Source organism: Asparagus officinalis, chromosome 8, assembly GCF_001876935.1.
Source record: "Asparagus officinalis chromosome 8, Aspof.V1, whole genome shotgun sequence".
NCBI lineage: Eukaryota > Viridiplantae > Streptophyta > Magnoliopsida > Asparagales > Asparagaceae > Asparagus > Asparagus officinalis.
This window is the reverse complement of record NC_033801.1, coordinates 65,412,272-65,429,004: the sequence shown is the minus strand read 5'-3', so window position 1 is coordinate 65,429,004 and position 16,733 is coordinate 65,412,272. Positions and strand designations below refer to the sequence as shown.

The window sequence follows — 16,733 nt, the reverse complement described above, 5'->3', positions numbered from 1 at the left end:
AGTAGGGATAAGTCAACGCCTAACACGCGTTGCCAGTTTAGTCTTTCACCGATTGAAAAAAGACACCAGAATACGAGTCTGGGGATGTTTATCCCGAATCCTAAGTAGGGATGAGTCAGCGTCTAACACACGTTGCCGGGTGCTATATTCCCGTAAGAAATGGCGAAGTCTATGTATTCAAAATCATAGCACAAAGTCTAGGAGAATTATTTTATCCCGAATCCTAAGTAGGGATGAGTCAGCGTCTAACAAGCGTTGCCGGGTGCCATATTCCCGTAAGAAATGGCGAAGTCTATGTATTCAAAGTCATAGCACCAAGTCTAAGTGAATTAATTCTCTTAGCGAGTAGGGATAAGTCAACGCCTAACACGCGTTGCCAGTTTAGTCTTTCACCGATTGAAAAAAGACACCAGAATACGAGTCTGGGGATGTTTATCCCGAATCCTAAGTAGGGATGAGTCAGCGTCTAACAAGCGTTGCCGGGTGCCATATTCCCGTAAGAAATGGCGAAGTCTATGTATTCAAAGTCATAGCACCAAGTCTAAGTGAATTAATTCTCTTAGCGCAACGTTACATGTGAAACGGGTTTTAATAATTCACATGCTAGCCCGATTCAAACGGTAATCGGTAAAGGCACATCAAATCCGTTGAAGGCTGGGGGTTTGACCGATTAAAAAAGACACCAGAGTCTAAGTCTAGGGAATTTTATCCCGAAGCCTAAGAAGGGATAAGTCAACGCCTAGCACGCATTGCCGGGTGCCATATTCCCGTAAGAAATGGTGAAGTCTATGTATTCAAAATCATAGCACTAAGTCTAAGAGAATTAATTCTCTTAGCACAACGTTACATGCGGAACGGATATAGAATAATCTGCATGCTAGCCCGACTCAGACGGTAGTCGGTAAAGGCTCATCAAACCCGTTGAAGGCTGGGGGTTTGCCAAAAATCCCACAAGTATTATGGTTGATTATTCCATACGGAGTAAGACATCATAATAAATGAGACATAATGAATGAAAAAAAGACATATTTTCTATTAATAAAATTGAGTTTGCAGGTACAAGAGTTACAATCAATCTACATGAAGTTTGTGACTACATGCTTGCTGTTCAAGTTTAGTCAATTCCTCTGTATAAGTTCGCTCAAACTCACACTGCAATGCAACCATGAAGGATTCCTCGGTGAGGGATAATGTTTTCGCAGCCTCTTGTTGGATCTTGGCTAACTTCTGTTTCGAGAGCTCCAATTTTTCGGATATCACAACTCGTGAACGCTCCAAGTCACCCTTCGCCATCCCCAAGATAGCCAAGGCCTCCATTTGATCCACCCGACTTTGGTGCGTTTGAATCTCAAGTCCAGCCGAAGCCCGAGTGTCGTGCCATGCTTGTAGACGAGATTCCATCCAAATGGCTGTGTACGTTGAGCTACCAGCAGTCTTCAACTCTTGTAACCGTCGGAATTCGCGCTCCAGCCGGTCCAAAGCGTCGACATAGCTAATCTGCAATAAAGATCAACAGCTCAGTCAGATCAAGAATTGAGATACATAAATCGAAAGACTAAAAGGGAAATTGCGAATCTTTAATTGAAATTCTATAAAATGGAATTTTCCAATTAAAGGTCTAATTAAACCTATACGACATTCTCGGTTCAAATTAAAGGAAGATCAAATATATAAGCCAAGCGAATCAAGCGTCTCTTGCATAGTTCACGTGCGCAATTGAGCATGAAAATCCAAGGGAAAATCAAGTTAAGTGTCGTGGAGTCAAATATGAGGCCTCGATCATGTGAACATGCAGATTCACAAGCTCAATCATACACAAGAATAGCTCGAATTCAAGGCGTGCACGAGTTCAGTTACATATGAACTCAATAATACAAGAGCTCAGTTATATACAAATTCGAATTCGAATTATATACAAGAGTTCAACCATAACCATGAGTTCAATCACATGTACAAATTCAAGGCGTATAAGGTTCTCAACCGCATACAAGTTTGGATTCAAGTTCTCGAGCCACGTACAAGTTCGAATTCAATCGTATACCATGTTCAACCACGTGCAACCAAATTCAGGGAATTCTCATTCAAATACATGCACAAGATCAGATTCAAGTCATCAACCAAAAAAAAAAAAAAATTTATATACATGAGTTCAATCATACAAGTTCAGTTCTCAACCAATATACAAGCTATGGGTTTTTTTTTGAGTCATAATTCAGGGTCAAGAATAGTACATTAGAATTCCCACACAAGTCAGCCTATGACAATAAGGATGCATGGGACAATGAGGAATCTTTCACGCCCAAAACTATTGCAGGAGAGTTAGATTTCACTGTCAAGAACCATAATTGTTATGTTGCTTCGCGCGCCACTGATGCCGAGTTGCTTATAGCATTAGATCCTCGTGATAAGGAGGAGGATGAGTTTAGTTCTTTCGTGGTGGATAAGAAAAGCTTCGAGTGGGTCGATGCAATGGTTTCAAGGGCAAAACTAAGAGGAACGGGTCTCAAATACCCAAACTAAGCACTCAAGTCCTTGACTGCCATTCAAAATCCAACCTATATATCAAAATCAAGTTTTTCGGCCATGAACAGTAACTTTTGGCCATGGACAGTGAAAATTTCGGCTAACAAGGAATTCTAATCAACAACTTCAGTTCTTTACACAAATTCAAGAATCAAACTCAAAAATTCGGCCATCACCCCAACATCAATTTCGGTTTTCCCCAAAATTGAAGAACTAGGGCTTCAATTGTCAAGTCAAAATTCAAAGATTCAACCAAAATTGAAGCAAAGGCATTGAAGTTTACCTGGATTCGAAGAAGAATCGAGAAGGGGAAGGGCCCGTCGGAACAAGATCAACCGATGCTCAGACCCAAACCAAAAGTTGAGGGGTTTGAAAGAGAGGGAGGGGGATAAGGGATTTAAAGGGGCTTGAGGAAGGTTTGATCTTGTTAGAACTCTTGAAGAAGAGGAGTTTTGGATGGTTGGAACTCAGGAAAGAAAACCGAAATTTTTGAGAAGCTTTGATTTTGTTTGGAATTCTTGAAGGAGAGGAGCTCTCAAAAGACCGGAGCTTGAAGAAGAAGTTTTTGAGGAACTGGAACCGAACAATAGAAAGAGGAAGAAGAAAGAAAGATGGGGGTTTTCACCCCTTGCCCAGATTCCGACCCGCGTTCCGCGGGTCGGACTTGTGTCCGACCCGCGTGCTCGCGGGTCGGATTAATCCGACCCGCGATCACGCGGGTCGGACTCATCTGACCCGCGTGAACGCGGGTCGGACCAGGTCTAATGACTGTTTTGCTGTATTTTCGTCCGTTTTCGTCCGTTTTCGAAATTTTCGAAGGTTAACCTCATCTCCCGGACAATTTCACGGTATTTTTGTTCATATTTGGAATGTTCAGAGTTCGACTTCATTTCCCGGATAATTGAGCGGCATTTTCAGTCAGATTTGGAATTTTCGGAGTTCAATTCCGTCTCCCAAATAATTGCGAGATATTTTCGTCTATTTTCAGAATATTCGGGACCCAATTTTATATTTTGGATGATTTCGCGATATTTTTGCCTTTTATCGAAATATTCGAAATCCGAACTCCAACGGGTACATAAGTCTAAACTGTTTCCCATTTTGACAGGAAGTTCCTAGAGAATATTACAGATAATAATTCTTAAGGATAACCTGGCAGCCTCCGGCGGGTACACGAGGTTAAACTGATTCCCGAAACTCCCAGGAGTACACGAGTATAAACTGGTTCTCCTCAGGTTAACGCAAAACCCTAAGGTCAACGCCAGTCAACGCGTAGCCCTAGGTCAACGTCGGTCAACGCGTTGCGATGAAAGTCAACGCCGATCGATTCGAAACCCTAAGGTCAATGTCAGTCAACGCGTAGCCCTAGGTCAACGCCTGTCAACGCGTTGTAATTGATCCAAAAGTCAACTCAATGACATATCAACAAAAAATCCACTCACCAATTCCGGTTCAAGGCTTCAATAACGGTCAGACGATAAACGCGGTACCGAGAAAATCTTAGCTATTCGACAAAATACAGAATACGCTAAAATATGGAGAAGTCAAGAATCGAAACCATCTGTAGGTCCTTTAACACCGACTGAAGGTGGGGATCCATCATATCCAAAGCGTTTCAGACTCCTCTATAAAAGAATGAGGCTGAAACACTTTGGAGGGGGTATCTGTAGGCGTCTAAAATTGTCTACGAGAGCCCGCACGAAACTCGAAGCAATGAATGGGCAAGTCAAGAAGATTCGTCAAACCAACTCGTGCGCGTCGGTCAAACGCGTGCACGTCAAATCACCTCGTGCGCGCCAGTCAACGCGCGCACGTCAATCAGCCCGCGCGCATCGATCAGCACGCGTATATTAACCAACGCGCGTTCGACGATCGGTCTCGCGACAAAGCATACGAATCAATAAATCTATCGAATACGCGACAAGAACAAGTCCCGGAAGAAAGAAACCAAAAAAGAGAAAAAGTCGGCGAACCCGCGCTAAGCGCAGGACGGAATGATCCGACCAGCGCAAGCGCGGGACGGATCAATCCGACCCGCGCAAGCGCTGGTCGGATCAATCCGACCCGCGCATGCGCGGGTCGGATCAATCCGACCCGCGCAAGCGCGGGTCGGATCGTTCTGCCGCGCAGTAAAGTCCCAAAACGACCCGCGCAAGCGCGGGTCGGATCGTTCTGCCGCGCAGTAAAGTCCCAAAACACGTTTTGACGGTTTTAAATTGGTTTTTTGCAGGGTTTATCGGTTCCAGGAGTTCTTAACTGACTTAAGATCATCCCCAACGTGGTTGGGCCTGTTGTCAAAACTGAAGATAAGAGCCAAATCACTTGTTCTCATCCAATATAACGCATCGCAGGCCTATAAATATGAGCCCAAATGCCTCATTTTCGAGATCTGCGAATTTTATCAAGAGGACGAGGTGTCGCGATTGAAGGTGAAGGAGCACGAAATTTCAGCGAAGGACAAAGAGATCCACGGCGAACTTCGGAGCCAAGGAGAGACCGTTCGAGAGGGATCTGAAGCGCCGTAGTCCGTTCCTGAGATTAGGCTTTGGTCTTAATCTCGAGAAGAGCCCTGATTTCCTCTTGTCGATTTTCAGGATCTTCAAGCAAATACCCCTTGGTGGGTAGAAGCTCTGCCAATGTTTCCATCAACCGGATCTGATTCGGCGTCGTCACCGGATTAACCCCGGGCACCGGCAAAAAGAACCCACGCAAGCAAGAGCCGATAACGGATCTTGTGTTATTTTTCAGAAAGTTGCTAATCTTTGATTCTTTTTTATTTGAATTCCATTTGACGCTTAAAGTTTTAATGGAAACAATGACTAAGCGTAACTTTCACGAAACATAACTCATATTATATCACTATACTTTCTACTTAATTTTCATTATCTTAGCCTATATTTATTGAGTGTAATTATTTTCATTCACTGTTATCACACACACAATATTGAGCTTAATATTTTCATACTATATAGTGTGGGTTGTGGGGTGTGATTTAGTGAGTGTGAGCTTCATTGTGTATCTCATTTGTTATTGAGAACAAACCATTGTATTTAATCTTTATTTGTGAGTATCACTTGTAATACACTTGTACACCGAGTGAAGTGTGAGGCGAGAGACGGGGTCGAATCCAATAGGGGTGGCGTCGGTTGACTAACCTAGGGAGAGGTTACATCCGAGCACTTGAGGAGGAGCACACGGGCTAGGTTCCTACACTTAGTGTGTAAAGTGTGATTGATTAGTGATTGTGTAGTGTGAGAGTTTTCAGTGATCTTGTAAACCAAGTGTGTAGAAGTTCCGGCTTCCAAACCAGATTGTGATAGTGGATATCTCCTCGAGGTGAGGAGCGGGGACGTAGGTCGTGGGGACCGAACCTCGTAAACATATTTGTTTGTGTTTTTGCTTAGCGTAATTTTTATTTGTGCTTATTCATATCTTTCTTGCTCATATCTATCTTATATCATTCGTGCAAGAACATTGATCAATATAATTTTTAATTGGAATTTAATCGGGATTAGATTAGCATAAGACCCTAATAACCCCCCCCCCTCTAGGGTCTAACAATTGGTATCAGAGCTTGGTGCTCTTTGATTTAAGGACTAATCGCCTTGAGTTAAAGATCCAAGTTATCGATTTCGTGCTAATCTAGTGTTGATTGCTTTTTGCTTCTTGCATATAATCATTATGGATATGTATGATGCATCTAGTCTAGGTTATGCTATTAATATTTGCTCCTCGTTTGGATATTTTTCCCTATACTCAATGGCGTGTTAGATTCAAACTTTTTGTTAAATCTAAACAATTCGATTTATGAGAGATTATTGAGGATGCCTATGTTGTTCCCATTTTGGAAAAATCCAAATGGAGTGAAAATGATAAAAGATTGTTTAACATGAACAAGCTTTTGTTAGAATACTTGCTTAATGCTTTTTGCTCATCGTTTTCTAACAAATTTGCTCATTTTGATAGTGCTTACGTCTTATGGAAATTTATTGAAGCACATGAAGAAGACTCGGAGGCTAGTCAACAAGCGTTGGAAAATCCCGCTTTAAGCTCTAAGGAAGCCTCATCTCCATGTACAATACCACTAGGTTCAACAAGCGTTGGAAAATCCCGCTTTAAGCTCTAAGGAAGCCTCATCTCCATGTACAATACCACTAGGTGATAACCCTAGTGAGGTATGCAATCTTGATAACAATGATATTATTACTTTTGATGAACTTGTTCTTGAGTTTGAAAAATTACACAATTGCTATATTGATGTAAAGTATGTAAATATGAAATCCACTCATGAAACACTAGCCACTAAGTTTAATTTTATTGCAAATGAAAATATTATTCTTAAATAATGCAATGAAAATTTAAGAATTGAAAATGCTAGTTTGCTTCATGAAAAACGTGATGCTATGTTAGAAGTAGATAAGTTGAAATCTATGATGAAAAATCTTGTTTATCCTACTTCTAGTAGCAATGCTTGTATGCACAATGATGAGTTGAATCAAATGAGAAAACGTATATCCATCTTAGATTCAACAATAAACACTTGTATTGCTAATAATAAAAAGCTTATGGACTTATGTGCAAAGTTCAATGTTAATTCTTCTAAGAAACCTATTCACTATGCACATATGTATGACAAAATTCACAAATGTTCTATTTGCGGTCTTAAAGGCCATTTAGTTCAATTTTGTCATAATGCACCAAAAATTGACAAACCTATTCATGATTGTGCATCCCATCAAGCTTCTTCATCACATACACATGTACACACACATAGTATAAATCATAAACATGCTCATGTGTACAAATGTGATTATTATGATCGTTTTGGTCATTTGGCCATGTTTTGTTTCGATTTAAAAAGAAATTCTCGTTTGCAAAATAATTACAAAGAAAATTCTATTCTTGCAAATGAACCACGTGCATTTCATTTCGATCAACGTAAACCATTCAAACCTCTACATTGCACAAATTGCAATCGTATGGGTCATGTTTATAATTTTTGCTTTGATCGTATCGGTGCACAAAATACGCCCAAGCGGGTTCATAACCCTAGGGCCTTGGATTTAAATGATAGGGGTCATATCCCAAATTTTAGTGGTACCAAAATGATTTGGGTATCAAAATGATTTTTATATCAATTTTTTGTTTTGTTTATTTTTTTTGTTTTGTTTGTTGAACAATTGAGTTTTTGAGTTTAATGATGAATTGTATGTTTATTAAGATAAAATAAAATATTTTTTTGTTTTTTAATGGCTAAAAACTTTATATGTATTTATACATATTATAAAACAATTTTATTAAGGATTAAATTGAATTTTCCTCAAATTCCAGATTTTATAAACTGCCTATGCTTTTTTTCTTTCTCACGGTCGACCGCCACGGTCGACTGTCAATGTTTCTAGAATTTGTTACGGTCGACCACCACGGTCGACCGTAAGAGAGTTTTTCGGTTTTCTACACTTTTCGTTATCGGGTTTCGGTTTATTTGGTTAAATGTTTTAAAACCCGTTTTCTTCACCACCGTCGAGGTTTATTTGGTTAAATGTTTTAAAACCCGTTTTCTTCACCACCGTCGATCTTGATCTAATCCTGATCTGAGCCGTCCATCCTTCTCCTCTTATGATCCGACCCCCTTCATCTTCTTCCCCATTCGACATTTTTAAAAAAAACTTCTAGTTCTGAGTCTGGTTCTAAGGAGGGCCCTGCTGATGGATCTGATTCTGGCTCTGATGATGGATCTGCATCTGGCTCTGGCTCTGCTTCTGGTGGTGATGGTGGTGATTGACTTTGTTGAGTTTATTGGATTCTATGCTTATGGTGATGTTTTATTTTGAGTTGTATTTGGACTAGAAGTTGATACTTATGTTTTATTTTGAGTTGTAATAACTCTATGTTTGTGTGGAAAACTATGTGACTTTGTGAAACAATTTGTGTATGATTTGTAGTATTGTGGAACAAATCTTGTTTGTGGAAAACTATGTAGTATTTGGTGTTTAAGTGATGATTTGTGATTTATTTTGTCTATATATTGTTTATGGTTGTATTTGGATGTATATGGTTGCTTAGCTCCTATGTATAAATATGATCTTTGTATATCATCTATGCAAATTGACAGGGGGAGCTTTAGCTGTACTTTTGTTTTTTATCTGTGCTTGTATGAAGGGGAAGCATTGCTCCTATTCAATATATATTTATTTTTTTTCCCCTTTTTTATGTTGTCAAAGGGGGAGAAAATCTAATGTGGTTTATAAGTTTGATTCATGACATATATTGTCTATTTGTTTAATTCATATTGTATGTGGTTTATCAGTGTTTATCAGTATATATTTCATATCAATATATAAATTGTTTGCCATCATCAAAAAGGGGAAGATTGTTGACCCTATAGTTTTGATGATGATTTGTCAAACAATTTATCGCTAATATATTCTCTAGTTTTGTTTTTATGTTTCTCTTTACAAGTATTTCAACACACGACAATCAAGCGTTAAATATTCAAGTTCATATGTGTGGAGTTACCTAGGTATAAGAGTAGTTTACTTACATATATTGTATGTTTATATTTAAGCTCAATATATGTACACTTAACACGATTTTTGACGTTTTCTATCATATAAATGATTTTTCATCAAACGTTGTTACAATATCTTTTATCACATGTTTACAGCACTTTCATGCTTTATTATATACATATAATATATGCATGATATATATTTGCATGTTTATAAATCATATCAAAATTTTTATATTCGTAAAATACAGGTTTTACGAACACTTTTCAAAAACAGTGTGTTTTTGCAAAAGAAAATTATTTTTCCAAAATTCCTTTTCTAACATATTCATTTTATCATTTAGAAACTTTTCCCAAAGTTTTATTATTTTTGGAATTGATTTGCTATTTTTAAAGTATTTTCAAAATCAGCCCAAAAACAGGTTTTCAGACTGTGTCAGTTTGCGGTAGACCGCCATGGTCGACCGCCATGTACAAATTGTCAAGTCTGGATTTTATATGCCCACGGTCGACCATGACGGTCGATCGTGATTCATCCAGAGACTTTCACGGTCGACCGCCAGCTTTAAAACCCTGTTCTCAGATTTTTTTCACGGTCGACCGCGAGATTTCTCCACGGTCGCGCCGATGTCATCATTGTTTTTTAACGGCTATTTTTACAACGGTTCTCTGGGGGCTTTTTGGTCATTTCAAGTTGGTTTTTGCTGAGTTTTTGAGTGGGTATAAATACCCCATTGCTGCTCTCTTTCACCCATCTAAGTTTTGTGTTTGACAAAATCTTAAGTGTGTTTAAAAGACCTGTTTAAGCTGATTTCATCAGTCTGTTTTCAAAAGAAGTTTTCCTACTACAAGAAGAGGATTTTTAATCTCATCATTCACTGTTCTTCTTGTCTATGGAGAAGTTTTCTCTTACTCATCCTTACATATAGCTTTCTACTTAATTTTCATATCTTAGCTATATTTATTGAGTTGTATTATTTTCATTCACTGTTATCACACACACATATTGAGCTTAATATCTTCATACTATATAGTGTGGGTTGTGGTGTGTGATTTAGTGAGTGTGAGCTTCATTTACGTTCTTATTTGTTATTGAGAACAAACCATTGTATTTAATCTTTATTTGTGAGTATCACTTGTAATACACTTGTACACCGAGTGAAGTGTGAGGCGAGAGACGGGGTCGAATCCAATAGGAGTGGCGTCGGTTGACGAACCAAGGGAGAGGTTGCATCCGAGCACTTGAGGAGGAAGACACGGGCTAGGATCCTACACTTAGTGTGATTGATTAGTGATTGTGTAGTGTGAGAGTTTTTAGTGATATTGTAAACCGAGTGTGTAGAAGTTCTGGCTTCCAAACTGGATTGTGATAGTGGATATCTCCTCGAGGTGAGGAGCGGGGACGTAGGTCGTGGGGATCGAACCTCGTAAACATATATTGTGTTTGTGCTTGCTTAGCGTATATTTTTTTTTGTGCTTTTTCTTATCGTTCTTATTCATATCTATCTCTTGCAAGAACAAATTAATCAACATAATTTTTAATTGGTATTTAATCGGGATTAGATTAGCATAAGACTCTAATCACACCCCCCCCGCCTCGCCTCTAAGGGTCTAAACATCACATACTTACCACAACAAACTTGTTGTCAACTTAGGGCAAAGGAAAAGCACATGCGAACGCAATGGATATGAACCAAATATTCGAGCTGCAACCGCAATCACAACAGCAACAGCAAAAGGCGTCTCAGCAGTTGTAGTGGCAACAACGACCTCATAAACAAAAGACTTCAGAACCAAAATTCCTGAAAATTTACTCTTTTAGGGAAGACGAAATTCCTGGTCTTTTCAAGTATCTCATGGAGAACAAAAAGATTAAGTTACCTCCAATCCAAGATCAAGAAGACGTCAAAAGGGTTAATGACCCGAAGTACTACGCGTTCCATAGAGCTCACCACCCTACCAAATTATGTTACGCCCTCAAAGACAAAATCCAAGCTTTGATTGATGTTGGGGTCATTACTATGAAACCGTCCAAGGAGAAGAAGGTGGGAGCGAATGCAGTAACAATTAGTTTTGGATCTGTTCCTTTGAAATGGTTCCAGCCCGAGCCCGTGACGAAAGTAGCGATGAAGACCGTCAACGACAACCCTCACGAATAGCGCCAGAAAGGACTCGTACCGCATACGGCCCCGAATGATGAGATTCTCTGGGTCCATCCCGATATGATTGAAGATGAACAATGGGCAGGATCATCGTCCAAGAAGAAATCAAAAGGGAAGGGAAAGCCTTGTTGTGGAGCCTCAGCCATTACAGAAAAAGATGACGAATGAATCCCTACTTTCCCATTCTCCGAAGATGAGCAAGAAGTCTTTGTAATCAGCGGAGAACCGGCCTCTGCTACCAGGAGTAGAAACGAATACCATTTCAAATATCCAAGTGCCTCCAATCAGTTAACCGAGCAGGGGGTGACCAAAATTATTCCTTCTAAAACATTAGCTGAAATGGGAGTGGCCACAACTCCTCCCGCACCTGCTGAGAAGACTAAACAAAAGCAAAAGGAGAAAGAACCCTTATACCAAGATGTTCAGAACCCGAAGCAGTCTCAATTCAATCAACCGATTAGAAGAGATAAACCGGGAAGCTCGAACACTTCACATCGCTTCGATATTATGGCACAATTAGCTAATGTACTGGCTAGATTAACTCTATATGAGTTGTTACGTCTTTCCAAAAACGCAAGGGAGGCGTTGCAAGAAGCCTTAACCAATTTGAATGTTTTCCTGACCCAGATCAAACCGTCCCTGAGGAGCTAGAGCCGTCAGTCCAACACTACAACCTCGCGGTGAACCACTTTCCCTGCATTACCTTCACCAAGGAAGATATGCAGACAAAGAATTCAAAACACGACCGGTCCCTGTATTTCACCGGGCACATTGGCTCCAGCATTGTCAACCGGATCCAAGTCGATCCGGGTTTCGCTGTCAGCATTATGCCACTCCGATTGATGTACAGACTCAAAATACCAGTTAATAAGCTGGCCTCCACGGGTACTACGATCTACGGATTCAATACCAATGGGTCCAAACCATTAGATAATATCCGAGTAAAGTGTCAGATTAGAGATTTGAAGTCAAAAGTCACATGTTATGTGATCGACGTGGAGACTTCCTATTACTTATTATTGGGTTGATCATGGATCCACAGTAACGTTATAGTCCCTTCCACCCTCCATCAGTGTCTTAAATATGTAGACACTAATAATGAGGTCAAGACGGTGGTGGCGGATAAGCAGTCGTTTAAGGGGTTAGAAAATTATTTTACTGACTCCCTTCTCTACGGTGCTGAATCCGTTACTAAACAATCGGCACAAGTTACGAACAGCGGAGAAGAAGCTGATACTGAGGCTGGGTTTAATTACGATGGTGGTTATGTACTTAATGATATTGTACCCATTGTAATTAATCTTGATGATGGAGAGTCATCAGACAGTAGTTATAATTGATGACTTGCCAAAAAAGTAGCAATAAATAATAATTTAGAGTACTCCTTGTGTCTTGATAAAATCATGAAGGGGTTATATGATGACCCTGACTTGTATATGTCACTACAATCGTCTTGTATGTCGAAGAAGCATGTTCAGAATTCATTCGGAATGACACTTGTCATTCCTGCAAAGGCAGGGGGTGAAAAGGAAGTTGTCTACGGTAAAGGAAAGGAGTTTTCGGTACCATACCACTTCTTGAGAGAAGATGACGATGGTGATAAACCTGCTCCTCATTTATTCAGATATGGCTCAAAAGCGTGTAATCTCATGGAAAAATATGGATATGACCTTACACTCGGTGAAGGTCTTTGTTTTGGTCGAGGTCCACGAGTTCCGCCTCGTATGGCCTATGTACCAAAAGGAAAGCCCGATAATTATTATAGCTATAAAAGAAGTTTAGGCTATGTTTCCTCATCCGATGATGAGTGTTGCTGGCAAGTCATCGATCAAATACTTAATAAGGGTAAAGACAAATATTCTTCTGATTCTTCAGCTTAGGATTCCGACGCTAGTATTGGAGAAATGTTCAAAGGACTAACGTCAAACATGGCTACGATCGACCCCGTCACAATTGAGGAAGACGATCAAATGCCAACTTGGAAAGACCCTTGGGTTCATCACCTGAATATGCAGTATGGTGATAGGTTTGAACAAAGGAATGCCAACTTGGAAAGACCCTTGGGTTCATCACCTGAATATGCAGTATGGTGATAGGTTTGAACAAAGGAAACTCCCTACCAAGGACCAAGTAATCCAGGATAACCCAAAACCAATATTCATTAGCGACAGCCTCCCGCCAAATGAGAAAGAAAAGTTAGTTGCCCTTATTAGGGAATACATCGATGTTTTTGTCTGGAACTACGAGGATATGCCAGGACTCGATCCAAATATGGTAATGCCCCGCCTCAACATTAAGCCAGATGTCAAATCGCCAAACAACAGCAAAGACGGTTTCGTTCACAAATTATAGAGGCGATTGAATTCGAGGTTAAAAATCTTATTGACTCAAGATTTATCAGGGAGGAGCAACATCTTGAATGGCTGGCCAATATTATCCCGGTCCTTAAGAAGAACGGGAAAATTAGGATCTGTGTCGACTTTAGAGATCTTAACACCGCCTGCCTAAAGGACGATTTACCTCTTCCCATCAGGATGTTATCATCGACAATACATGTGGTTTCGAGAGAATGTCCTTCATGGACAGATTTTCTAGTTATAATCAAATAAAGATGCATCCAGATGACGAAAAGCATCCTGCGTTCAGAACACCCCTCGTCGTTTTCTGCTACACGATTATGCCATTTGGCTTAAAGAATGCAGGTGCCACATACCAGAGAGCCATGTCGAAGATTTTCCAGGAGAATTTCTGGAAGACTGTTGAATGCTATATGGACGATCTAGTCATGAAAAGCCGTGACAAGAATGATCACATCAAAGACTTAAAGACGATGTTTGACCTAATGCAGACTCATCAATTGAAGATGAATCCTACAAAATCTTTTTCTTGGAATATCCAGCAGCAAATTCCTTAGATTCGTCATCACCACCAAGGGTATTCACATTGACCCTGATAAAATGAAGGCAATTAATGAATTACAACCCCTCGAGAAATCTTAAGGAACTAAGGGGATTACAAGGACGGTTGACTTACATCCGTTGATTCATCTCGAACCTTTCAGGAACGTGTCAACCATTCTCCAATCTCACAAAGAAAGGCGTATCATTCATACGGGATGACGTTTGTCAAAAAGCACTCGATGATATCAAAGAATATCTCTCAAAACCCCCTATGCTCGTTGCACCAAAGTCGGGCAAATCGTTCTTAATTTACATCAAAGTGACAAGCCACTCGTTAAGTGCGCTACTTACACAAGACGACGACAACTGTCACAAGTAGGCTGTATATTACCTGAGACGGACCCTTGTAGGCACCGAGTCTCAGTATCCAATGATTGAGAGAGAGTCTCTCGCCTTGGTATTCTCTATTCAAAATATGCGGCACTACTTGGTCGGACAGACTATTTACGTCATCTATAATGTTAACCCAGTTCGGGTGTTCATGACGCAGCCGGCTTTCATGAATTGCCCTTCTTCGGTCTTAATATGATCTGCACTTTAAACAACAGAAGTCGGTTAAATGACAGGCTATTTTTGATCTTCTAGCAGTAAACCCAACTATGGATACCACTAAGATATACGATGATCTACCAGATGAAACCCACGAAGTAAACGTAACTTCCCACCAATAAGTTTGCCGTTTGTACTTCGACGGTGCTTCTCGAGCGACCAATGTAGCAAGTAATCATGGATATTCTAGGATCTCCTCCGGAGTCGGAATTGTCTTAGTTTCCCCGGGAAAACGGCTGATGCCTCGAGCCTACTCACTGACCGAGCCGTGCTCAAACAATGTAGCCAAGTATAACGCACTACTTATTGGATTCAGCTTCGCTAAAGAGCTGGGGGTTGAGTATATCGAAGCTTTCAGCGATTCTCAACTGATAGTTAAACAAGTTCAAGGAGAGTATGAGGTCAGAAGTCAGGATTTAATACCATACTATAAGGTGGCCATTGAGATGGTAGAATCGTTTAAAGGATAATTCATCGAGTACTTTCCACATCTATAGAATGCATACGCAGATGCACTGGTAGCGTTAGCAGTATCTCTGGCACAACCCCTCGAAACGGAACAGGTCATCACAGTAAGAACTCACCAGCTCTTCATACCAATTTACGATATGGACAACGAAGAAAGGGATATTAAATAGGTACATTCAGCCTAAGTTGGCTTCGAGCCTCGAGATTGGTGTTTTCCTATCATAGATTATGTCTTGCACGATATCTTACCGGAAGACATGAAGGAAAGAGAATCAATTCAACGAAGAGCGCCAAGGTTCTACTATAACATGGAGAGTCAAACGTTATATCGGCGAGGGTATGATGGTTTGCTACTCTGTTGCCTATCGGTGAAAGAAGCGGAAGAAGTCCTTAAAGAGACACATGAAGGCGTTTGTGGTGCATACCAACCCGGCCCCAAATTTTATGACCGCATCAGAAGGATGGGATATTTCTAGCCCACCATGATCAACGACGCAGTTGCGTACGCCCGAAAGTATCATGCGTGTCAAGTACACTCAAATTATATGCACTAACCCCAGGAACGTCTGCACCCTTCAGCTACATCATGGCCTTTCGAGACTTGGGGAATGGACGTTATTGGTCTTATTTTTCCCCCGTCGATCAAAGGCGACCGATTCATCCTAGCGATTACCGATTACTTCTCCAAATGGGCTGAAGCGATTCCACTCAGAGAAGTTAAGACGAGCAATATCATGGCATTCATCAAGCACCATATTATCTATCGGTATGACATCCCAAGGCGAATCATACATGACAACGGTCCTCAGTTTGTCAGCAATGCCTTCATCAAGTTTTGTGAAAAGTTTAAAATTCAAGATGTCTCATCGATAGCTTACAATCCCACAGCAAATGGATTGGCTGAAACCTTTAACAAGACTATCATAAAACTTTTGTCGAAACTCATGAAGACTAATAAACGAGATTAGGACGATAAACTCGACGAAGCTCTACGGTCTTATCGCACCACACTTTGCACGCCCACCGGAGCAACCCCATATTCTCTGGTGTACGGGTGTGAAGCGGTTCTTCCATTGAAAATCCAAATTTCATCTCTTCGGATTGCTCTCGCAACAGAGATGACGACTGAAGAACAACATTAGAAACATCTCGAAGAACTCGAGATGCTCGATAAAAAGTGCTTAGAAGCCCAACAGCACATTGAGTTCTACCAAGCCAGAATTTCTCGAGCTTTCGATAAAAAGGTTCGACAACAGAATTTTAAAGAAGGGGATTTGGTCTTAGCCATCCGATGACCAATGGTTATTAATTCTAAGAAGAAAGGCAAGTTCGAACCCAAATAGGAGGGACCATTTGTGGTAGAGATAGTCTATTCAAATGGCACATACCGCCTTATTACCAAGAAAGGCGCCCGACTTATGATGCCGATAAACGGGAAGTTTTTAAAAAAGTACTACCCTTAGTACGTTCAAAATAACCCATGTAACGGGAAGTTCCTGGAAGAATACTACATGTGGTATTCTTAGGGATAACTCAGTCACTACAAAAGTGATAAATAAG

General features: G+C 40.4%; 1 long non-coding RNA gene across 2 annotated transcripts in view; it reads right to left on the bottom strand.

Annotated features, from left to right (window-relative positions):
* LOC109822471 overlaps positions 1,010-16,733 on the bottom strand; it is a 45,886-nt gene continuing 30,162 nt past the window's right edge. For both annotated transcript variants that reach the window (XR_002242145.1, XR_002242146.1), the window contains one exon: positions 1,010-1,497. This is a non-coding gene — a long non-coding RNA (uncharacterized LOC109822471). The remainder of the gene's footprint in view (positions 1,498-16,733) is intronic.